Source organism: Bison bison, unplaced genomic scaffold (assembly GCF_000754665.1).
Source record: "Bison bison bison isolate TAMUID 2011002044 unplaced genomic scaffold, Bison_UMD1.0 scf7180017864192, whole genome shotgun sequence".
NCBI classification, from domain to species: Eukaryota; Metazoa; Chordata; class Mammalia; order Artiodactyla; family Bovidae; genus Bison; species Bison bison.
This window is the reverse complement of record NW_011494764.1, coordinates 4,496,764-4,520,629: the sequence shown is the minus strand read 5'-3', so window position 1 is coordinate 4,520,629 and position 23,866 is coordinate 4,496,764. Positions and strand designations below refer to the sequence as shown.

The 23,866-nt window shown below is 56.5% G+C and overlaps 1 protein-coding gene across 4 annotated transcripts in view; it reads right to left on the bottom strand.

Moving 5' to 3' along the window:
* The window catches only part of CBFA2T3 (core-binding factor, runt domain, alpha subunit 2; translocated to, 3), a 79,424-nt gene that overhangs the window by 54,224 nt on the left and 1,334 nt on the right, over positions 1–23,866 (bottom strand). The gene's annotated exons all lie outside the window — the stretch shown is intronic.

Genomic DNA, 23,866 nt, shown 5'->3' with positions numbered 1-23,866 from the left:
ACCCGCAGGAGTGCGGGGACACTGGACCCGGGCCCACAGCCTCTGGCCCGGGGCGTTTGCATGTGCTCTGCGTTATCTGCATCCCATTCGCTTAATTTCAGTCTGCAGGACTTCCCCAGCCGCTGCCCTGGCCTCTGTGCGCCCCCTTCTCTCTGCCTTGCAGCCCTCACCGTACCTCATCCCCCGCACCTGTTTGCCTCTTTCCCTAAAGTGCTTTGCAGTATATCTGATGCATCTACCCGGTTAGTACATTTTGGTTAAATCGGTGCCACTCCCCCTTTTCGCCCTCCCCAACCCACACAGACTGTTTCCTCGAGACAAGCTGGGGGTCCCAGGGTCGGGTCTTAGGAGACAGAGGGTCCAGACCTCGGAACAGCAGAGCCCTGATCTACATCTCATTTGGCATAAATCTGCATGTGAAAGTCCAAGGTCCCCAATTCCCAAGTTCAAAAATACAGCAGTATACCAAAAAACACCTTTCTCTTTGAATGAGCCCCACCCCCACCCCCACTCCCGTCACTGGGGCGAGTTGGGCAAAGGAAGCCAGTGGAAACACAATGCAAGGCTCTGGGCAGGGGGTCTTCCCTGCCTCACCCTCGTGGCCACTCCCAGGGGCACTGGACAGAGTCTCTGGGTGTGTGGCCCCTGCCAGTCCCTGACCTCCTGCGTCTCTATCCTTGTGGAAATAAGAGAAGTGTGGTGAAGGATTACTTGGAACACAAGTTTCTGGCATCTCCCTTCCCCTGACTTTCCGAATGTGATCAGGTGTGGACCCCTCCTGTCCCAGGGGAGAGCAGACGGTCCTGAACTTGTGTGTGGAGATGACAAATAGATTTAAGAGATTAGATCTGGTAGACAGAATGCCTGAAGAACTATGGACGGAGGTTCATAACACTGTACAGGAGGCAGTGACCAAAACCATCCCCCAAAAAATGAAATGCAAGAAGGCAAAGTAGTTGTCTGAGGAGGCCTTACAAATAGATGAGGAAAGAAGAGAAGGGAAAGGCAAAGGAGAAAGGGATGCAGAGTTCCAGAGAACAGCAAGGAAAGATAAAGCCTTCTCGAGTGAACAATGCAAAGTAACAGAGGAAAACAATAGAATGGGAAAGACTAGAGATCTCTTCAAGAAGATTGGAGATACCGAGGGAACATTTCATGCAAAGATGGGTCACAGAAGAATGTGGATTTAAAAGTAGGCGTCCCAGACTTTACACACCAGGGTTCATTGATACCAGCTCCCTTACTTCATGGACTCTGAAGCACCACTGATGTTAAGATTCTCCTCATTTCATGCACCACTAAGAAAAGAGAATGCTCTCCTGGTTATAATCCTAAGACGCCTCTAGATTTCAGAGATGTTAACAAGCCACCAGTGGACCAGGTGGGGCACTGAGCAGCAAGCAGACACCCTGAAGCCCACCTTGGTGCTCCCAACGGGGCAGGGAGGTGGACTGACTGACAAGCACCGAATTCTCACAGAGCATTAGCAGAAGCCGGGCCCAGCCTGGGGCCCGCTGCATCTCATCCCCTGCAAACAGCACATGGTTGTCAGTTCTTTGTGTTAAATTGCCAGTTGCAACGTCACTGATTTAAGCAGGGTATTGAACACCACTGGAGATGTGGCAGATCTCAAAACACCAGGAATAAAACAGCAATCATCAGCGACCACACGCTCAGGCCCCGAGCCAGCCCAAAGGCTCCTGAGTTCCTGCCTGGGAGGATTGAGGCCTGCGCTGAGTGGTCACAGGGACAGCCAGGCCAGTTTGACCTCGTCAACAGTCATGGTGAGTCATGGCAGGAGCTGTCACACTGAGGAGGGTTTGCTGACGGTGGGCACTGAGCTGAGTACTTAACTCTCCCTCAGCTATCAGGCAGATGCTCCTGGAGCCCCCATATTACAGGTGGAGGGACAGAGGCTCCGAGCGGCTGCATGGGTGGAAGCTGAATGCTTTACAGCCTCTACCCTTTGGGCTCCCTGTTGCCTCCCCTGGGCTGGTTTCTCAGGCTGGAAGTGGCCTCAGCACAACCCCTGGGTCTTTGGCAAAGCTGAAGTCCCACCATGCCAGTTCAACCTGGGCGTCCAGCCACTGCAGACCACTTGTCTGTAAAAATAATTCTGGGACTTCCCTGGTAGTCCAGTGGCTAAAACTCCACACTCCCAATGCAGAGGGCCCATGTTCCATCCCTGGTCAGGGAACTAGATCCCACATGCTGCAGCTAAAATCCTGAATGCCACAAGGAAGATAGAAGATCCCATGTGTGGCAACCGAGACCCCGCGCAGCCAGATAAATAAATATTAGAAGAAGACAAAGTAATTCTGAGTGATGACGGACTTCCTCAAATACATTTCTGTTGTACGTAGAAATCTTCATCAGGAGTTTAAATAGTTGCCAAGAGGATAAAATCTGCCGCACCGTTAAGCACGGATATTTCAAAATAAAAGAGAATATGCTGGTCTAGTAGTGATAGCCTTTTGATAGCCATCCTTGTCCATTTAAAAATCCACAAACTAAATCTTTTTTAACATCTGAATTTTCACCAACTTCCAAGCTGACACAATGAGCTTTTTAGATACAATATCAAAAGCATGATCCAGGAAAGAAAAATTGGGTCAGTTGGACTTCATTAAAATTTAAAACTTCTGTGAAAGATACTATTAGAATGAAAAGACAAGCCACAGAATGGGAGAAGATATTTGCAAGACACACACCGGATAAAGAACTGTTTTCCAAAATGTATAAAGCCTCTGCTTCTCTGACACCTGACTTCACATAGCCCCTTCCCCCTCGCTGTGTGTTTCCATTCTGCCCAACAGAATTTTGCCCTAGTTTCAGTTTGAAATTATTTAGATTCCTGTATCACACAAAACGATGTAAAGACATCGGGATCTCAAGATTTAAACATTCTCTTGTGTTCAAGTTTGTCTTCTAGATTGGGTTATTGTTTTAATTACAAGTGGTATGTAGCTGATACAAATAATGTGAATTTATTACACATTTTGAGAATTATTAAACATAAAAGGTAATTTTTTAATTAGAAATTCCTAATAAATGGGCAGGTTTTTTGGAGTAGTTTGTGTATCCACCCATACATATTCCTTATTTCCAAGAAAAGAAGGAGTACAACACAAATCCCATTCCTATACGGATTTTTACTGTGCAACTGTAAGAAGTCCCAGTTACACAAGTAAACAGATCAGCAGAGGATGAGATGGTTAGATAGCATCATTGACACAGCGGACATGAATCCAAGCAAACTCTGGGAGATGGTGAAGGACAGGGAAGCCTGGCGTGCTGCAGTCCATGGGGAGCAGAGTCAGACACGACTGAGCCACTGAACAACAATGAAAGGTTCGTGTGCTCTCGTGACACCACCGTGGCCTCCTTCCATTAGTTTTCTGCCCCGGACCTCAGGGTGACCAGTCACAAGAATGATTTTTAAGGACTGTCAGCTGACAAATTCATGGGCCTCTGTCAGTTTTGTGGCAAGGAGTGGAAACGGTCTGAATTGCAAGAAGATATGTTTGCTGCAAGCTGGGAGACAGAGAGGCATCATGGGTAAGCCCAGCAGGGGGTACTGACCTTTTTTGGGGAAGTGAGAGAGGGGTGACTATGCAAAGAAAGCTGGGAAGAGGGGCTGCACCAGGGCCCAGGTGGGCAGCGTCCTGCCCTGGCCATCAACTGAGCTGGTGTGGGCACCAGATTCTGTGGCTTTAAATCAACCACAAAGGCAGGGAAAGAGCCTAAACAGAAAGAGTCTTAGGCTCCAGCAGGAAGCTGCCTGGACCCGGGGGCATCTCTCGGTTCCCCAACCCACCCGGATCTAGGGGTGGCTCCTCCTGCAGAAGGGGAGGCTCACTTAGAGCGCCAGGCAGACACAGCAGGAGGGCCAAGCAGGAGCGCCGTGGAGGTCATCCTGTGTGCCTGGCATCAGGGCTGCAGAGTGCAGCTGTGCAGGGTCCCAGCAGACAGGCAGGGAAGGCAGGTGAGGCTGTATTAGGGGGCAGAGGTGCCTGACTTCACGACCCCAAAGACAGCTCTGCCTATCACCAAGGGGCTCTGTCAACCACATCTGAAACACCTTCTTGGGGTGTCCATGGAGAACACTGCCTGCCTGGGCCTTTGGCCCACCACCCCACTGTCTCTCACCTCCTCTTCCACCTTCCAGGCACAGCACCAACTCCCCCGCCCCCGCTTTAGGTCTCCATCCTGACATGCCCACAATCCCTCCAGGACTCCAGGATACCACCCAGCACTGGACCCTGCCCAGCCAGCCCCAGCCTTTCTGCAGGTTCAGAAAGAAGCTCATTCTTGGCTCAGATGTGAGTCTATGACGCACTCCAGTCAATGGGATGTGCAGAGAAGGGGTTCTGGGGTCTTGGCTCTCACGTGCCAAGAGGAAGCTGCTGTGTCCTTGCTCCAGGCACTGCTGTGTCTGGAGGGGGCCTGTGGCCAGCACCGAGGGTGATGCTGATGCAGGAGTGGGGCAGACAGATGGAGGGGATGGGGCCCGTCAGAGCATTGTTCAGCTGCTGAATCAACCTGCAACCTGTTTTGTCCCTGAAACCCACCCTTGTTCTGGAACTCTAGTGCAATAATACACTTCCTATTGTTTAAGCTGGTTTTACTGAGTCTGCTTCTTGCAATGAAACGCACCTGACTTTATGCCTTACTTTTTAGGCAGTCTTGATCTCAGCCATCTGAGGGCTGCTTTGGTTTATTAAGTATCACCCTTGATGCAGAGGGTCTGAAATTTAATGTACATTAGGATCACCTGGAGTGACTGTGAAAACGCAGTCTCCTGGGATGGGGACCTGAGAGGCATCAAAAGACTCCCCTCAGTGGTTGCGATAAGTCACATTCTAACCCAATATTTTAAAATATTAGAAATAATGACAAAATCCGTGTGAGCAACGTATCAAAACTTTAAATAAAGATGAGATCACCATTACTCATGTCTCCCTTTGGGTCAGGCTCCAGAGCCCCCATGGCTGGCTCCTTCCCCAAGGTGGGATTAGAAGGGCGGGGCATTAATCAATTACCAACCCACCATTTCCACCATGTGATGCTGGGGGGCTGGGGGTGGGCTAAGGCCACACTGTGGGAAACAGGACCCCAAAGCAGTCTCAAGTCATGCACAGGCAGGCTTCCCATGGATCAGGCCTTCCCTTTAGGTGGAGTCAGCTTGGCAGGTGGGCTGTCTAAACCAACTCCTCCCTGGATTCTGGGAATGAGAGACAGGCTTTGGGAAATGGGGCACTGTCTTATTTGGTTCCCCCAGAGGGTGTCTGGTCAAGGCCAGGAGGCAGGGCAGGGGAGTGGGAGGGAGGGAACCAGCAGCAGTCCACCCAGGGTCAAAGAGGTGGGAGGACACAGATTTATGCAGCAGCTCCTGCCCCTTCTTGCGGGGTTGTTCCAGGGACCCTCACCCCGCCTGCGTCCTCCCTGGCAGGCGCAGAGGGAACACAGATGAGGGTGGTGAGAGCTGATGGTCGCAAGCAAGTTGGTATGCGCAGAAGGGGGGACAAGGCGATGTGGGCGTGGCTGGGAGTGGGCGGGGCCGAGCAGGGACTGACGACGTGGGCGGGGCGCAAGGACAGCTGCCTGCTGAGCAGAGAGGCTGGATGGACCCCTGCCAGGCTGGATGGACTCCATACTCTTCCATGGGTCTCCCTTCACTTGGCCCAGGGCTCCTCAGAGTCCTGGAGTCTTGGGAGATGCCTCTGGGGACTCGCAAGCACTGACTCCAGGTCACTGTTTTTATCTACATCAACCTTTGTCAGAAATCAGGATGGTGGCCACCTTGTGAGAATTGGGAAGACATGTTCTCCAGGCAAAGCCATTAATTATTCTGTGTGCAGAGCCAGGCAGCTAAATCCCCAGTTCCTGGCTGGGCCAAGTGCAGCCTGGGCTAGGTGGCCCCAGAGGCACTCTCTCATGGCGGGGGAGAAGCCACCTGGTGTCCCACCTGTGCAGGGCAGTACTGGGCGCTTCAAACGCGCTTTCATCCAAACCCTGGAACAACCCCCGTGGCAGCTTTCTGCAGAGGAGGAGACCCAGGGAGGCTGAGAACCCACAAAGGGTGGTGGTGGGGCTGGGGTAGAGTGGTCCTCCCAACTCCAGCCTAGGCCCCTCTTTGCTGCACTGCCCTACCTTGCTCACTTCTGCCCTGTTATCTGGCTGGTCACACCCTGCCACCTCCTGGCCTGCCCATCTAGCAGCCTGGCCATGCCATGGGCGACAGCCATAGGAAAGGAGGCTGTAGAAGGGCAGTCCACGGGCCTCCAGATTGTGGGGAGGAACCAAGACAGAGGTGGCTCTTGAGGGCTGGGCACTGAGGGAGGCCCAGGAAGACCCAGATGTGGCTCCTGCCCAGGGGCGCAGCATAGCCACACAGCTGCAAGGCGGGCTCTTGCTGTGGGGGTCAGACCCGGTCACGGCAGCAGTTTGTTTCCTGCACCCGGTTCTCTGAGCGATTCTCGATGAAGTCAGAAAAGGAAGGTTTTCATAGACTTTCTCTGAAGTGCCCCAGACCCCAAGGCTGTAGGAAAACACGGACCCTCACTGGTGACCTCAGGACTGCTGGCTAAAGAGACAGATAAGCTCCCCACCCAGAGAAAGGGCCACATTGAAAAATGAAGGTGTCCAGGGACTCCCCTGTGGTCTAGTGGCTAAGACTCCCTCCTCCCAATGCAGGGGGCCTGGTTCAATCCCTTGTCAGGGAACTTGAACACACATGCCGCTACTAAGACCTGGTGCAGCCAAACAAATAAATTTTAAAAGTATTAAAAAAACATGTTCAGTGTGGGTGAGGGTGCCGGTAAACAGGCCATGTGACATTTCAGCCATAATGACCCAGAGCTGTAAACAGACCCAGCAATCCCTACATGCATATTGGTGTACCAGAGGATATTTCCGATGTGAATGTCGCAGTGCAACAGTGAAAGTCAGAAGTGGTTACCAAGCCCACCTGAAAGAAGCATACGCACATGTAATAACTTTCTCCACTTTCAGGGTTTTCCTGCTAACCCTCCCCAAGCACTAGATTCCATCGCCCAGGGTCTGACCACAGTAAAACAGGAATAGCCATCAGGTTGCGGGGCATGCACCCTGCACTGGGCGCGCCTGCGTCTCAGCGCCCCTGCTACCCGCTCTCAGGCCTGTGCCCAGGCCCAGCCTCCGTCAGGAGCACCGTGGACCTCCTGGGAACTCGCGAGGCACCTGTCCTTCATTACCGCTTTCAGATGTTTACCTGTGGTTTACCTGTTCCCTGGTCTCTCTCCCCCGGGGCAGGGAGTGTCTGTCTATTCCCCATCAAGTCCCCAGGGCCTCGAAAGGCCCACACCCTCAAAGAGTATTTGTTGAAGACTGCGTGACCTTGTTTAACCTTTATGCCAGTCTCTGAGAGGTTTCATTATTCTAACTTCATCTTCACCTTCCTTTCTCTTATCTGCATGTTTGGATTTATCATTTTATCTTAGCATGTTAAGTCGGGGAAAATAGCAGTTCTGACAGTGCACTTTCAGGGCATGATCAGGATGGCTGCCCCATGCCAGGCCTGTGGCTTCTCAGCTCACCCCTCCACCCCGCTGCTGGCTCTGGTCTTAGGCCCCAGGGCTGCACCCAGCTCAGAAGGCCTGTGGGCAGCACAGACTGGGCCACGAGGAAGGCATGTGACCTGGCCGGGCCAGTCACGATCCTTGTCTGGGATGTTTTGAACTGGACCAGAGAAGGGGACTTTCTCTTTGCTCTGCTCAGGAGGCTCCCTCAGAGCTGCCCAGGGCCATCTGCTCTGAGAGGCGAGAGGGCCTGCCCTGATCGTGTGCTGGCTGGACCAGGGCCCCTGAGGCCAGTTCCACCCCATCCTTCCTGAAGCCTGTTATTGAGCCAACACACCTGGGTCCTGCCTGAGCTCCAGGACGGGGTCTCTGTCACCTGCAAGCCTGGCACCCTTGCTGCACGCCCTGGCTTCCACTGGTCCTGGCCCCTGGCCACACATACTGGGAGTTGTTTTGGGAGCAGCTGGCGGCAGCCACACTCCGTGCCTGACAGGGTGAGAACAGCCCGCCCACGGCAGCTCCACACCCGGGGCAGGCCCAGCTGGGCCATCTCAAGCCCACACACATCTCCCACTGAAACGGGTGTTTATTACCCCTGGGGCAGGGGCATCCGCAGGCCTTCTCCTGCAGGGGGCCTGGTGCCATCACCCCCGACAGAGACCAAGTCCACCTCCCGCGCGGCCCCTCAGATACCCGCAGCTCCCTCCACGTGGACCCTCTTGCCTGAAGCTTCTCTCTGCCTCAGAATCTGCCGAGAAGCCTTCCCGAGTCAGGGGGATGCCCTGCTGTACCCCCATGACAGTCCCATCGCAGCTGCTCACGTGTTCAAGGAGGCAGGGTGCCCCTCGACTCGTGGCTGTGGCTTCCTGCGCCCGCTTGTCCCAGGGTACGAGTGTGCAGGACCCGCACACGGGCTCTGCCAACACTGCTTTTCTGTGTCGCCCTTGAATGAGCAGCTGACAGAGGACCACCCTCACCCACAGAGAAAACCCTACTGGTTCCCCATTTGTGCCTCAAATATCCCTTGAACAATCCCTCCTTCCCCCAGGGGCACTAACAGAAGATGAGGCAGGAGGCAGGGAGGGTGTGTCTGGAGACGGGGTTCCCCCCGCCGGGCGCCCCAGATCCCCCTTCATCTTCTCTGTCCTTCAGTCTGTCTGGGGATACCCCCCATTGTCCTCGGTTTGTGACCTTCTTGGGGGGGGTGCTCCCCATACAGGTGACAGACCTCGGAGCTGATTTCACGGCTCTGATTTCACTGATTTAACAACCATGCCCAGGCCAGGTTGTTGGCCGTTTCTTCCCAGGCCATCTCATTTCTGGGACTGCAGGAGTCTGACGGGGATGTAACCCCCAAAGGCCTTTTCCTGCCAAGAGGCCAGCCCAGCAGGGGTCTGACGGGGAGCGGTGTGTGGCTGACCTTCCCTCCTGCCCATGGGGCTAGTCTGGGAGCAGCTCTGAGGCTGGATGGAGCTGGAGCCAGGTCTGCCCTAGCTCTTCGGGAGAGCTGGGCTTTCTTGACAAAGATGAGGGGACGTTGCCTCCTCCCTGGTCTGCCCTGGGGAAGCCGGAAGACAAAGGTGGCCATGCCTGGTCCCCCAGTCAGCCCCACCCCCTCCTCTTGTGTAAGAGACGAAACCTCAGCTCGCGAAGGGGGCAAACCCATGCCCAGGCCCAGGGACACGCCACTGTCCCCACATTCCCGCGTGGGCCCAGGCCGGCTGGGGATTGATGAGCCCCTGGAGCTAGCGTGTGGGGCGCTGACCAGTGCTCCCCAACCTTCACAGACCTCTCCCCAACCCCAGCCACGGTCTACTTGACACCCCTGCTCAGGATGGGCCAAATTCCAGAGACAGCCCCCCTCCCACCCACACCCTGGAGTCTGGACACAGTTGGGTGTTGGGGGAGGGGAGGATGTGGGCAGGATCTGAATGCAGTGGGCGGAACACAGATGCTCACTGCAGGGCAGGCCGGTCATTTCCCACCCACCTGGGGCACTTCACCTGTGACCCCCACGGAATCCTCACACCAGGCCCAGGCAGCAGACCTCACCTGAGCTGAGGCCCAGAGAGGGGCAGCCACTCCCTACCCGAGACACACAGCGTGTAGGCGTAGGCTGGATCTCACCAGGCTGCCACACACTCTGAACAACGGAATAGGATTCTCCGGAAAGAGGAATGATGAGCCCTGAAAGCATCACGCTCAGTGAAGGAGCCAGACACAAAGGCAGCACATCACAGCATCCCATTGATGTGAACCGTCCAGAGCGGGCGGATGGAGAGACAGGAGGAGACAGGGGTGGGTGAGGGTGACTGCTGAGGGGCACAGGGGTTCTTTTAGGGGAGATGAAAATGTTCTAAAATTAGACGGCAGTGACGGTTGCACAGCTCTGTGACCAGACTAAAAGCCACTGCAATTGGGCACCTTGCATGGGTGAACTGTATACTATGTGAGTTATCTCAAGAAAGCTGTTTTTAAATCAAAGCAGACCCAGAATTAAGGCACCTTCTGAACCACAGTCACCCCTGGCTCCCAGGAGAGGGGGCAGGTGAGGGCCGCGGTCCAGCCTCTCTCCACCATGGCTGGTGGGGCAGGCAGCCATGGGTCTGGAGGCTCGGGGAAGGGAGTTCCATGTGGCCGGTCCATGCAGAGAGGCAGGGCCGGGGTGCAGGCGGGTGGGAGGAAGACCTGAAATAGCTCTCAGAACCTGAAACTCCGGGGAGAAGCTGAGGGCAGTGTGGTGGCCGTGAATGGGGAACTGGGCTGCTCCGAGGGAAAGGAGAAGTTCTACTGGAGGGGTGTCGGAACGAAGAGGCAGGGGAGGGTGGCAGAGGTAGACAAGCAAGGATTCTCTCGTGGGAACACTCACATTTCCAGAGCCCCTGGGCACCACTCACTAGTTTGTTTGTGGAAGGACCCCGAGAGAGTGGGGGGAGTTCCATTCCTCAGATCTGAGACCAGGGTGGGGGCTGGGGGAGAGACCAGTGCAGCCCCAGAAGAGAAGGAGGCCCACCCTTTTCCATCTGTAAAGGGGCAGACTCTGTGCCAGGCCCCAAGGGCACACGGCAGGTGCTGTGAACTCGGACACGCTGTGAAAGGGTGGAGCCTTGAGTGCGGAGACCGTTTGAAAACTGCAGAGAAGGTGCGAAATGAGAAGTCAAAAAGTCCTGGTTTGGGAAGGCACTTCAGACTGGGGATTGGACCCCTGTCCTGGGCGAAACCAGAAGTCTGCTGCCTGGGGCTTCTGCAGAAGCCTGCTTTTCCTTATATGAAGGGGCTGGTCCAGTTTTGTTCTCTGCATCTTCTCTCTTCCTCTTTCTTCTTGCTTGGAAGGCAGACGTGATGCCTGGAGGTGGTACAGCCACTTTGCAGCTAGGAAGCCACTAGTAAATGGAGGTGGAATAGAAAGAGCAAAGCAGCCTGTGTCCTGGATGGCCACACCAGCCTCGACCACCTGCTTCTGAGCTTCTGCTACGTGGACAAAGACGAACAAACCCGGTTTCTACTGCTGTTGGGTTTTCTGCTATTTGTAGTTGAATGCAATCCTGTTGGAGACAGGGTTGAAATCCTTCGTGGGGAGGGTTGCCAGATTAATACTCAGTCAAATTTGAATTTTAGATAAGCAGTGAATAGTTATCAGTATAAGTGTCTCCCAGGAATTATTTGGGATATACTTATGTGAAAATATTGTTTATCTGAAATTTGACTTTTCATGGATGAAGTAACGGATCCCAGAGAGCTTTCACATCTTGTCTGAGAGCTTGTCCTGAGCGGTGTGGGGGTGGGGACATAGCTGTATCCTTGTGCTCTGGGGACGCTAGGGCTTCCTAATTCTGTTGTTGTTCAGTCGCTCAGTCCTGTCCAACTCTTTGCAACCCCATGAACTGCAGCACGCCAGGCTTCCCTGTCCCTCACCACCTCCTGGTGTTTGGTCAAGCTCATGTCCATTGAGTCAATGATGCCATCCAACCATCTCATCCTCTGCCGCCCTCTTCTCCTTTTGCCCTCAATCTTTCCCAGCATCAGAGTCTTTTCCAACGAAGGACTTCCTAAAACCTGCCGTAAAACCATGCACAAAGGAGACTCATTGCCCAGGACAGAGCAATCCAAACCAAGTGTGGTCCGAAGACAAGACTCGAAGAGAAAGCGATGATCGGTGGTGGAAGCCTCTGCCCCAGTTTTACGTGGTCATGACATTTTCATCCCATTTGACTAAAGTGCCAGCTGTGGATGAGGGGACAGTTGTTCCCCATGGACAGTGTGTGACCACCAGTCAGGACTAGCCCTGGGAGCACTCTGCTATGAGTGATGCCGAGACCTCATCCATGCTCCACAGAAAACTACTGGGATTGATGAGCCAGGCCTGCCCCGAGCTGACAGAGGGGCGCAGGCTCCCAGGTGACCTGCAACCAGGTCAGCCAGGGGACCAAGCTGCCGAAAGTCCACACGCCAGGACTGAAACATGTCCAGGTTCCAGGACCCACCTTTCAGGGGTCACACTCACTGGGCCCCACGGAGCATGGTTGCCCTCAGCATGCCCTTTAGCCCTGGGGGCGCCTGGCAGAGCCTGATGTCACAACAGCAGGCAATCTGGTCTGGTCTGTGGCTGGGGTCTTCCCAACTGGCAGGCATCTAAGATTCTCCAGAGACCTGGCCAAAGGTGTGTGACGGAGGCCTGGGGTCCTTGCCTTCCAGGCCTGTGGTCTGCCCCCTCCTCTCACCTCTCCTCTCCTGAGCCCCTCCTCCAGTGAACAGTGAGTCTCTTCCGCAGGCTGGACCACACCCGAGGCTCTGCCTCAGGGCATAAAGACCCAGCCAGACTCCTCTCCTCCTCACCTTCCACTGATAGAAAAGCCAGTCTCGTGTCCCTGTGTCCAGTCAGGCTTCCACGGTCAGTGGGCATCCCGCCATGGGCCTGGATGTCTTTCTGTTGACGCTGATTGGGCCCCAGACGCTACAAGTTGAGAAATGGCAACCCACTCCAGTGTTCTTGCCTGGAGAATCCCAGGGACAGGGAAGCCTGGTGAGCTGCCGTCTATGGGGTCACACAGAACCGGACACGACTGAAGCAACTCAGCAGCAGCAGCAGCAGCAGGAGAATCCCAGGGACGGGGGAACCTGGTGAGCTGCCGTCTGTGGGGTCGCACAGAGTCGGACACGGCTGAAGTGACTTAGCAGCAGCAGCAGCAGGAAACCGACAAGTTGCAAACCATTTATGCTCACAGTGAAGACTGTGCTTTACCGACTGTGTTTAGGGGTCTCAGGGTGGCATTCTCTCTTCTTGGGATGGAATGTCGCCCACATTCTCCCTTGAGTCACCTTTGCCTCCCAGCCGGCTACCTCAGCAATCACACAAACACAGACACACTCTTCATAGAAGAGTGGTGTTTTTAGCTTTTCAAGAGTTTGCTTTCACCTGCCTTCCAGCTTCCTTCGTTTTCTCCCCATCCACCCACCCGTCTGCCATCCATCCATGTACATCAGCAGTGGAATTCCAAAGTAAGATGAGCTGAGTCATTTAATAACATACTGATTTGAATTAAAGCTGACAAATGTCAGTCTTGTTGTTCAGTTGCTAAGTCATGTCTGACCCTTTGTGACCCCATGGACTGCAGAACACCAGGCTTCCCTGTCTGGGCCTGGAAAGTTTGGTTTTGGGGCAACGCTTCCACTAATCCAGGTGTAAACCTGCAACTGCAGCCTCAGGGTTTCCATGAAAATAAGCCCCGAGCATATGTGCAGCATAAAACATATGACACGCTAGACCACATGACATGTTAGATGGTAAACACAGTGTTAGATGTTGCAAGCCAGACTGTTGGCATCATCGCCCAGTCTTAGGAAGATGCTGGTGAAATCACTGCATTTTCCTAATCACCCAAGATCTCTGCTCCTTGAAATAATTGGCTTTTACTTTAGTCTCCCAGGCCACCCTGAGTCTCAAAAGTCTGACTCAAGAGCAAATGATTACCCCAAGATCTCTGCTCTTTGAAATAAATGGCTTTTGCTTTAGTCTCCCAGGCCGCCCTGAGTCTCAAAAGTCTGACTCAAGACTGAATGATTACGAAATATGAAGATGTAGAGGAAAAGAATTCATGTTGGGCTTGGAAATCGATTACAATTTAGACTATAAACCAGCCACAGAGCAGAGTCACTGAACTCCCACTTCCCTGAAAAATCTGGATAAAGGTCTGACACATGTGGGCTTCACCAGTGGCTCAGTGGTAAAGAACCCGCCTGCCAATTCAGGAGAGGCACGTTCGATCTCTGGGTCGGGAAGATCCCCTGAAGAAGAAAATGGCAACCCGCTCCAATATTCTTGCCTGGGAAATCCCGTGGTCAGAGAAGCTGGGTGGGCTACAGTCCATAGGGTCACAAAAAGTCGAACACGACTGAGCACACACACATGCACACCCGCACGCTGACACACATTCTGAAGTTGTTTTCAAGACCTCCGCGAGGTGAAAACTCCCGATACAAGCATGTAGATCCCAGACCAGGTGGAAAGCAGAAGGCTGATGATGCTCAAAACTTCACCTTGATGCCAACCAATCTGAGAACTGTGCACCAGCTGTGCAGACACCCTGCAGCCCTTCCCTCACCTGGCCTCTGAAGCCCCTTCCCTGAAAGCCATTGGCGAGTCTGGGTCTTTTGAGCTTGCGCTGCTCGCTCTCCTTGCTTGCCACCTGTAATAAACATGGTACTTTCCTTCATCACAATGCGGCATCAGGGGACGGGCTCTGCAGCCTGCGGGCGAGGGGACCTGAGTTGGTTCAGTAACAGTGGCAGCAAGATGCCCACTCGGAGGCCCCAGTTGGGCCTCTGCGACCTCATCTTGCTTTCTTCCGAGGGGGTGGGGCACCTGCTCGCTACCGCACATCTCACATATATTAGCCAGCAGGAGTGTTAAGGTCACTCTTTTCGCGGCCAGCATGTGGGGTGAAGCCAGCCATCACCGTCCAAAGCTTCTGCAGCGGCAACGGCTCCTGTCATACCCAACACAAAAGCAGCAGCCCAGGGCTGGTGTGACTGAGCTGGGTGAGGCTGCTTTGTGAGAAACAGCACCTTACAGGGGACTTGATTTTTAAAAGACATTTTAGGGAACATGCCAGCCAAAAGTCACGGAGCCAGCCTCAGATCCCCTGGCTTGGAAGCCAGATCCTGGCATCCAGTACATGGCAGGGCCATGGGAGTGAAATGGGGTGCTCACATGTCTCCTTTGTGGGAACAGGGAGAGCTCGGCGAGGTGCCACTACTATTACAAATGCCCCACCCCCTGCCTCTGGGCTCCGTCCTGACGGCAATACCCCATCTGCACACCCTCCGCAGCAGGGGCTGTCCTGCCAGGCCCGGGCTCCAGCACAGCCTGTCATGTATTCCTGGCCTTGCTGAGGGGTGCACGGGTGTGTCTGCTCAGTAGAGCAGTCTCCTGACTCCTCCAGGACTGGCCATGGCCACCTCTGTGCAGTGCTGTCTGGGGGAGGCCTGGGGAGGGGTGCTTAGGCAGCCAACGGGCAGATACCAAAGTCCCCTTGGCCACCTCTTTCTTCTAGCATCATCAAGGGGCCACTCAGAGTGCCATTTCTGGCTTCCTGGAGTGGGGTTTCCCAGCTTGGAGACCTCAAGCCTGCTGCTTGGCAGCCACACCACCAGGACTTTCCACCACCCAAGCCTCACACTGAAGGTCTGGAGCAGAGCTTGAGTTGGGGAGGGGAAGGTGCAGACCGAGGGAGACCACACCAGCCTCTCCTCTATTCATCACAGCCAGACTCCCTGCCACAGCCTCACCCAGATGACCGCTGAGCTCACGTTCAGAAAAGGTCGGATCAGGTGGGCCGAGGCCTCCACCGGCTCGGTGCTCAGATGCCACCCCACCTCTACCCACGCTAGTTTCCGTGGGTGGGGCCTCCCCAGCAGCCACGGGGATTCACAACCTACAGAAATGCCCAGCATTGCGCTGGACACGTGACTGTACAAAAGGCCTTCTCAACAGGAGCTATAAGGGGTCACCTCGCAGCCCCACCCTCCAGCTGCCTGGCTCAGGGGGCCACCAGGCAACACGGCCACGCCGGTGCTGATGCCGTGTTATCTATCATCATGGGGAGAAAAAGGAAGATCGCCGGACTCAATACTTCTATGTAGCAATTTAAAACACAGACAATTACAACGTATCTGGGAAAGACACAGAGATAAAACAGTTCCTTGGACAGTTCCACAGGTGGGCGACTCTGGTGTTGACATGCGACACAAGCCCCATTTTACATTGAGGATTCAGAGCCGAGTTTGGGGGACCGACCTCACAGGGCATCCTGAACTGGGTCCGGGACCTGCAGCCTGGCTTTCAGTGATCCCCAGGTTGGGGCAGGGGGGCAGCCTCCAGGGCAGTGGGCACTGGATCTATGAGCAACTCCTTTTTATGAAGAAGTGCGATGAGGGAGCAGCTCTGGGACGAAGTGACAGCTTGTTTCCCCTGCTTGGGATGGGGCTTTCCTGATGTGGGCAGATTATTTCATAATTTAAATGAAAGGTGGCCCAATGGCAGGAGCGGGCAGCATGTCAGGGGCCCCCCGCAGATGCCGACCAGGCTGGTCCCTCTGTCTCCCAGGTCCTGCAGGCTCAGCAGCCTGTGTGGTAGAAACTGGACGTGGCCTGCGTGTGAAATGTTTCATATTCTGGCAGAGAAATCGGCTTTAAATCGTCTGTTAAATCTGGTCTACCTGAAACGTTATCATTTTCACTTGTATTCGAGTTAGAAATTATTCAGGTATCTGTTGCATCCTGCTTTTGCCCAAAGACTTTGAAATCCCATGCCAGGGTATCTCCGGCTGGACGGGCAGCCCCAGGGGGTGGCAGAGCCTCAGGGCTGGCTGGTCTCATCTGTGCTGAGGGTTGGGTCAGGGGCTCAGGAAGGTGCGTCGCCATAGTGACGGGTGAGAAGCAGAGTCTGGACCGCGGACATTTGCCTGAAAGGGAGGCGGCTCGGCAGGGCAGGGCTGCAGGACCTCGTCCAGCTGTCTCTGGTCCCCGCGGGAGGGAGGGAAGCACCTGGCGGTTTCAGTTTCCACAGGAAGCTGCCTGCTCCCGTCTCCCCTCCAGCCAGCTGTGCTCTCTGCCCTGCAGCTTCGAGTGGCGGCCCCCCCTGGAGAGCCCCCCAGGTGGGGACAGCCCCTCGAGCTGCAGACAAGGAAGCCCGGGTCGAGGGGCCAGAGCTGAGCAGAGTCCCTCGTCCGGCCTCCTGGGCCTCAGAGGATGGAGCAGGGTGCGACGCACCTGGGGGCTGCGAACTGGAACGATACTGTTCTGACTTGCAGTTTTTTGTCACCTGCTTTAGAATATCAAGTCCTGACCCTGGGTCTAGAAAACACTGTGGTGGTGGAGGGGTGGAACGGCGCCTGTCCGTGCATCCGTCTGTCCAGGCCTCCTAAGAAACAGGAGCGGAGAAGCGAGGGTTGTGCACACGGAGCCTCTTGGGGAGGCTCCTGGCCCAGAGGCTGAGGCGCTGCCTGGCAGGAGTGGGTGTGCAGTCAGCAGTGGGGCTGGGGTGGCGGGCAGTGTCCTGGGGAGGTGGGCCCTGGGACCACTCAGTAAAGGGTGATCTCTCTGAGGTCTAGGGTATGGGTGTTGGGGTTCCTGTGTCTGTGCTGTCGCTCTGCTCACAGCGAGGCTGGAACCTTAGACCTTTTGTCCTAAAAAGAGGACCCGGGTGTGGGGAGACCCCCACAGCCACAGCCCCTGAGCTTTCTGAGGGGCCCTATCGGCCTGGGAGGCAAGCGCCCCAGTGCCCCTCCTGCTTGGCCTCCCCACTGCCATGCTGCCCCCTCCCAGGGCCTGTGAGGTTGGGGCTTTCCATGCACTCAAAATGCACCCTGATTTGGGAGGAAAGGAGGAAGCGCTGGGAGTCCCAGGGCGGGCGAATCCCTACTTCCTTCCACGGGGCCCCTTCCTCACTCCCACCAGGGGCCTTGGCCGGGGAGGGGGTGCAGACAGGGGGTCACAGCCAGGATCCTGCAAGGGCTGAGAAGGGTGGGTTGGGACGGGTGGGTGCCGGGGTCCTCCCTGTCCATCCCCAGCTTTTCGGGGGCTGGCTGCCACCCCCACATCATAGACGAGAAGACAGGCCTGTGGGGTCCTGGGCAAGTGATGGAGCTGGTTTCCAGCCCAGCCCTCCCCTCCTGGTTCTGACCTGGTCCAACCTGAGCAGACAGGTCTGGAGGGCACATCTTCAGGGTGGCCTCCCTGACCCCTGGCCAGCATGAGGGCCAGGCCTTGGTTCCCTGTCCACCAGACCAAGGGCACCAAGGACACTGGTCACTTTTCTAGGGCAACAACAGTCCATCAGTGTGGCTCCTGCAGCTGTGAGCCGGTGGGGCCCAACTCTCTGCCGTCTGACATGTGCGCCTTCGTCCACCAGCCCCCCCAGGCCGTAAGCCCCCCAGGCTGTGAGCCCCCTGGAGCTTCCTCTCAGGAAGGGACCCCTTGCTGCACCCACAGAGTGAAAGCCACAGTCAGAGTCCCCCTTGCCCCATGAGCCCTCAGTTGCATGGAGTGGCCCTCAGAAAGCCCGAGCTCATTTCAAGGGCAGGCAGGAACCTGGCCGGGCCCGGTTTTCTAAAAGTTGCAGAATAGCAAGGAGCACAGGGCTTTGCCCTGAGGCCTGGGGTGGGCGGCCCTCGGGCATCAGCGGGGGCGGTGCTCTGTCCAGCTGTCAACTGGGGTGCCGGCAGCATCTGCTCGGAGCTCCCTGGCATAGAGCCAGCAGACCCCACCATGGGCTTTCAGAGGGCTCAGCCCAGGTGCTAGGCTGCCAGGTGTGGCTCCCACACTGGAGTGCTGGGTGCCAAGGGGGTCCCTTTCCTGAGGCCCCACCCAAGTGCATTTCCTCCCAGGGAGGGTGCTGGGCAGACAGGGAAGCTCCAGCCCTCCTGGGGACTGCTGTGTGACCTTGGGTAGGTTTCTTGGCCCCTCAGATTTGCCTTCATGTGTGCAGCCAGGTCAATGGTGCCTTTGAAGGGTTACTGGGCAGAAGCCATGCCCAGGGCCAGGAAGGACTCTGGAATGGAGCAGCCCTCTCCTCTGCCTCCACCCTGCCCCCTCCTCCAGGGAGCAGCCTGTCCTTGGGGAACAACCTTGGCAGTCCCTCCTCTGTCCCTGCAGAGGCCCTGAGCCTCTGCTGTCCAAGGAGCAGGCCTACAATACACAACCCAGTCATCACCCAAGGATCACCCAGACCCCAGCAGTGCCACCCAAGCCCTCCCATCCGGAGCAGAGGTGGCCACGACTGAGGGATTCTCTGCTCAGACGCTGGCCTGGGTGGGTGAGTCCACATCTGACCCACCCTGCTCCCACTTAGGAACTGGGGGAGGAATGTGTGCACCCTGGGTGTCTGACCCAGTCCTCCAGGGCCAGATAGGTGAGGTACGAATGGGCCTGGGTGGGCTCTGTGGCTGAGTAGGTGCTGGGATGGGGGTCAGCAAAAAGGTTCCTCCATCCCTGGGATGTAGGATGGTTAGCAGGTCAGTGTTTGCAAGGCAACAGGACCCACCAGGATGGCGGGAGGTGCCTGCCCTCCCTGCAGTAAGCATCCCCATCTGGCCACTGTCCCTTCTCATCCCTCCCTGGGCCTTTCCTGGAAGTGCTGCTTGGTGGTGGTGGGGCACAGTGGACCAGGGAGCTCTTATCACACATCAAACCTGCTGGCACGTGATCTTGGATGGCCAGCCTCCTCATCTGCTGTTTATAAGCCGCCTGCCTGGGTGTTCTGTGGCTTGGCAGTCCCTTTCCCTTTCTGGGCCCTGTGCCCCCCTGTAGAGGACACGGGGAGGGAAGACGGGAGGGCAGGTGGTCCAGCACCATCCACGCCTCTGGCTGCGGGGGAGGGAACGCTGGTGCCCGTGGGGAGAGGCTGGGACGGGTTGCCCCGGTCTCACCCCCAGGCCTGGGTCCGACTCAGCCCTGGGGCCACATGCTGTCTGACCCCTGGCAGGTCACTCCCATCTCTGGGCCTCAGCTCCCGTCTGACAGCAGCTGTGATCTAGCATCTAGAGACCAACACAAGCCACTCACCAGGGCCCCTGTGCTGATCAGCGCACTCGCTGTCTGCGGGTGGTCGAGTCGCCTGGACACGGGGTGCACTCTCCACCCAGTGCTGGGCACCCTGGCAGTGCCGCTCCAGGTGCTGAGAGTGCCATGGCAAGCAGACAGCGGAGCCAGCACACCAGGGAGACAGGTTAAGTAGACACGGAACCGCTTCCTTCGTCAGATAGAGTAAAAAGTGAAGGGGAAACAGCAGGAAAGGAGGACTGGGCACACAAGTTGGAGGGGAGGGGAGGGTAACCAGAGCAAAGACTTAAAGAGGGGGTGGGGGGGAGCCAAACGGAAGATGAGCCCATGGGGAGGGAACAGTGCCAGGGCGGGAGGGTGTCTAGGGTGTTGGTGGGGTGGCCATGCACCAGCTGGATAGAGGGAGAAGGGAGGGCATGGGAGGTGGGCAGGGGAAGCCCCCAGAGGGCGTGCACATAGTGGAGAGGTGATCCGGCCTGACTTTTCTTGAATTCAGTCTTGTAAACAACGGAATGGCAAATTGACTCCCCAAAGTCCCATGAAAAGAGCCTGTCAGCACCCCACCCCCAGAAGACCCTTGGATGGGGTCCCCATGGATACCACCTCCATTCTGGGCCACCCTTTGCCGATCACTGCCTGCCCCAGGATGTCTGCCTGCCCTGGCTGTGCCGGTGAGACTGTATGAGGGGTTTTAATGCTGAGAGTTTGATTAGCGTCATTGCAGCCCTGCCTCTGGCCCCATCACCTGTGTGAATGAGCCCGAGTCCAGCAGTGGCCCCTCTTTCCCTTCCCTTGGCCTCTCCTCTGCCACTGCAGTTGTGGAAGTGAAGACGTGAGAGGTTAACACCAATGCCTTTCTTCTCAGTCAAGACACTTTGAGAAGTGAAAGTCTTTGCCTCCTCTAGCTACCCGCCAAGGGACCACTTCCTTCAGGAAGCTGGCCTGGATTGCACCCTGTCCCCTGGGCATCACTCCTGCCCCCAGCTCTGTCTTCTGAAGTTTGGATTTGTTGTCTAACAGGTGGGGAGGACGTGGGTGGCTGGAGTCCTGCTGGCTGCCCCCGGAAGTCTTTCTCCCAGGACTGTGGGATGGGACAGCGTGGAAACTGCAGGTCTCAGGGAAAGAGTGCTCCACATGTACCCCGGGGGTAATGCACTCCTCCCAGGACCTGGGGTGGAGTGCAGCCCTCCCTCCCCAGACTTACGCTGGGTCCTGACCCTGGGCATGGGGGGATGGGGGCAAGCTGCACCCCTGCTCCCCTGGAGGCAGGTCAGGAGACCCTAGGAGATGGGCATGGAGGGAACACACGGGCGTTTGTCCTGCCATCCTCTCTCCAGGGTTCTCCCACTCCGTTCCTCTCCTGGCCCCTCTCTTAGCTCATTCCTCTCCTCCCTTCCCACCCCTCAGGTCAAGGAGTGTCCCCCAGACTTCTGTGCTGGCCGGGCGTCTCTGTTTGATCTGTGTCAGTGGTTTCTCTTCAAACTGTCCACACTGTTGCCCAGTGGTCATGCGAGCAGTTTCCTGCCAGGACCAACTGATCTGGCAGGTGTCCAGGGCTCCTTCCACTGTAATGGGCCCCCACTCCCATCTGGCCCTTCATCCATCCTGTAGGGTCAGTAGAGCCGGGTCCAAGCCTGCCTCTGCTCTTGCCTGCTGTGTGCCCCTCGGAACCATTCTGAGATGGCAGTCACAACCTCACATGGGGCTCGGCAGCCCTGAGCCGATATCCTGACACAGGAGCCCCCAGCACCATGTGGTCAACAAGCAGTGGAGATGGGCCTGGGGAAGGGAAGGAAGCCCTGCAGGATGTGAGCAGAGCAGGGACAGGACAGCCGTCCCACGTGAGGCAACGGTACACGAGTCAAAGGACAAATCGCTTGCAGTACTTTGCACAGAGATGCAGATGGACGGTCACTGTGGGGCTCGGTTCTCAGTCCCACACTACAGAGAGGGGCTGTGGACTTTGCCGTCCGCCCAGGCACACGCCAATCCCAGACGCCCTGGGCCCTGCCAGTATGAACTCCCCAGTATCCATAGCTGACTGTCTCCTGACAGCCCTGAAAGCGTGGCCAAGGGCCTCGGCTGATCGGAAAGTGGGGTGGCAGGCGGGCAGTGGGGCAGAGAACACACTGGATTCTGATAACCTGGTTCCCCTCTTGCAGGGTGCAGCCCTTGAGGCTCCGTGACCCCCATGGCAGCTGGAGGCCATGAGCCCAAGCCCTGGGCCTGGCTGTGCCGGAGGCAGCTGTGCAGGCCATGGGCTCCTTTGCCCCAATCCTGCCACCTGGAACGCAGACAGGATGGTTGGAGCTCGGTCACCTGGAATGGGGTGGCCCTAGATTCCAAAACCACTTTTTAGAAGAGGAGGAGAGGCCGCATTAAGATGGGGGCAGAGATGGGAGGGATGCAGCCACAAGCCAAGGATGCCTGGAGCCCCCAGGAGCTGGAAGAGGCAGGTGGGACCCTTCCTCGGAGCCTCTGCAGGGAGCCTGGCCCTGCGACCCTCCTGATTTCAGACTCTGGCTTCCAGAATCGGAAGGAGATTTCTGTTGTAATTCACCCATTTGTGGTGATTTGTTACAGCCTTCCCAGGAAATTAATACAGCAGGGATTGGCATTCCAGACAAAGAATGTTTGTGGCTGGAGTGGGGAGGGGGTGGGGGGGGTGGGGACAGGAGGAGGGGGGACAGGGGAGGGAGGTCCAAGGCCACTTGGTGACAGTGGTGACCTCTGAACCCCACCCCTGTGGCCAGGTGACCCAAGGTTCGCAAGATGGCGCCCTCCACGAAGCTGCCTCGCTTGGACCCTCTAGTGATGGGACACTCCCTGTCTCCCTGTCACTCCCCTGTCCCTCTCAGGTGACACTGAACAGGCCTGACTCAGTTTCCCCTTCAGGCACTGCCCCTGAGCCTCCTTTGCCCGAGGCACCCCTGCCAATGTGCTGGCTCCACCTCTTGTTTGTGGGGTTCAGCTCCTAGCACACACGACTGGCACTTTATTTTTGCCCGCACCTTGTGGCATGCGAGGTCGTAGCCCCCACAGTGGAATATAGAGTCTTACCACTGGGCTGCCAGGGAAGCTGGGCACCTAATAAGCCTGAGTACAGTGAACACCCTCTAACCAGCACTGTTCCTTTCTGTCTGCTGCCGCGGCTGCACACCCCTCGGGGACGCACCAGCAGGGGTGGGTCTGTCCACGGGTCTGTCGTCCCCCCACCCTCAGCACTGCCCCCGCTTCCTACCAGCAGGAGGGCAGCGCAGGGTTCACACACGTTCTCAGACAGACAGATTCAGCTTTAGAAGATACTACTTACTATTCTTTTAGTGGTTTAGGTGCTACTTGACGTTTGGAATCTCAAAGCTTTTCACAGACTCTTGGGAAGCCTGCGGGACAGACCCACTGACCCAAGGCCTGTCCTGGACCCCCCAGCTCCCATGAACTCCAGCACAGCCCCACCTGCCACTTCCCATGGTGGAGATGTCTGGCACCTGGGGACCCTCTGCCCCTTTGGGGGGGCATGGGGAGCTGGATGTCTCCCCACGTGTCTGTGTCTGTCCCATGGAGCCAGGTGATTTAGAGAAGATGGGCCATAAGTTCCTAAAAGCCGCAGTCCCAGGACGGGGACCCCGTGCCCAGGCAAGCCCCCAGCTCGACGCATGAGCTAAATGCCCACTGCTTTCCCTCCTGTCCGTGAAGCGCCCCAGGAAGCTCCAGAGGCCCGCAGCCCAACCCCTGGAGTGACATTGTGAGCGCCTCAGGTGCATCACGTTTCCCGGCCTCAGACCCCTTCCATGCGGACATGCCACCATCCATCTGAACACGGCCACGGCCGGCAGCTCACACACCCTCACCCGCTACCCCCTGCCCACCCCTGGCCTTGAGAAGCAGCTTCTTGACCCTTTCATGGAGCCGAAGGATGGGGCCTGACACACAAGGAACCTGAGGCCCAGGTGAAGAGGGACTGGTCCCAGGTGAGGAGCAACGAGTGGTCCCAGGACAGTGGGGTTCAGGCAGGGCCACCCTAGGGAAGAAGGAACAGCTGTGTGGTCGCAGCTAGAGCTGGACGGGACCAGAGACTGTGGTCAGCCCGAGCGCAGGGCAGCCATATCCCAGGCCAGTGACTGGAGCCTCCCTGGCAACGTCTTAGAATCATCAGCAGCACGCTAGTGACTGTGGAGAGGCAGGCTTTGCACACCCTGGGGCCCCAGTCCTGGATGTGCTGAGTGCCAGGTGGAGCTGGCCCTCGG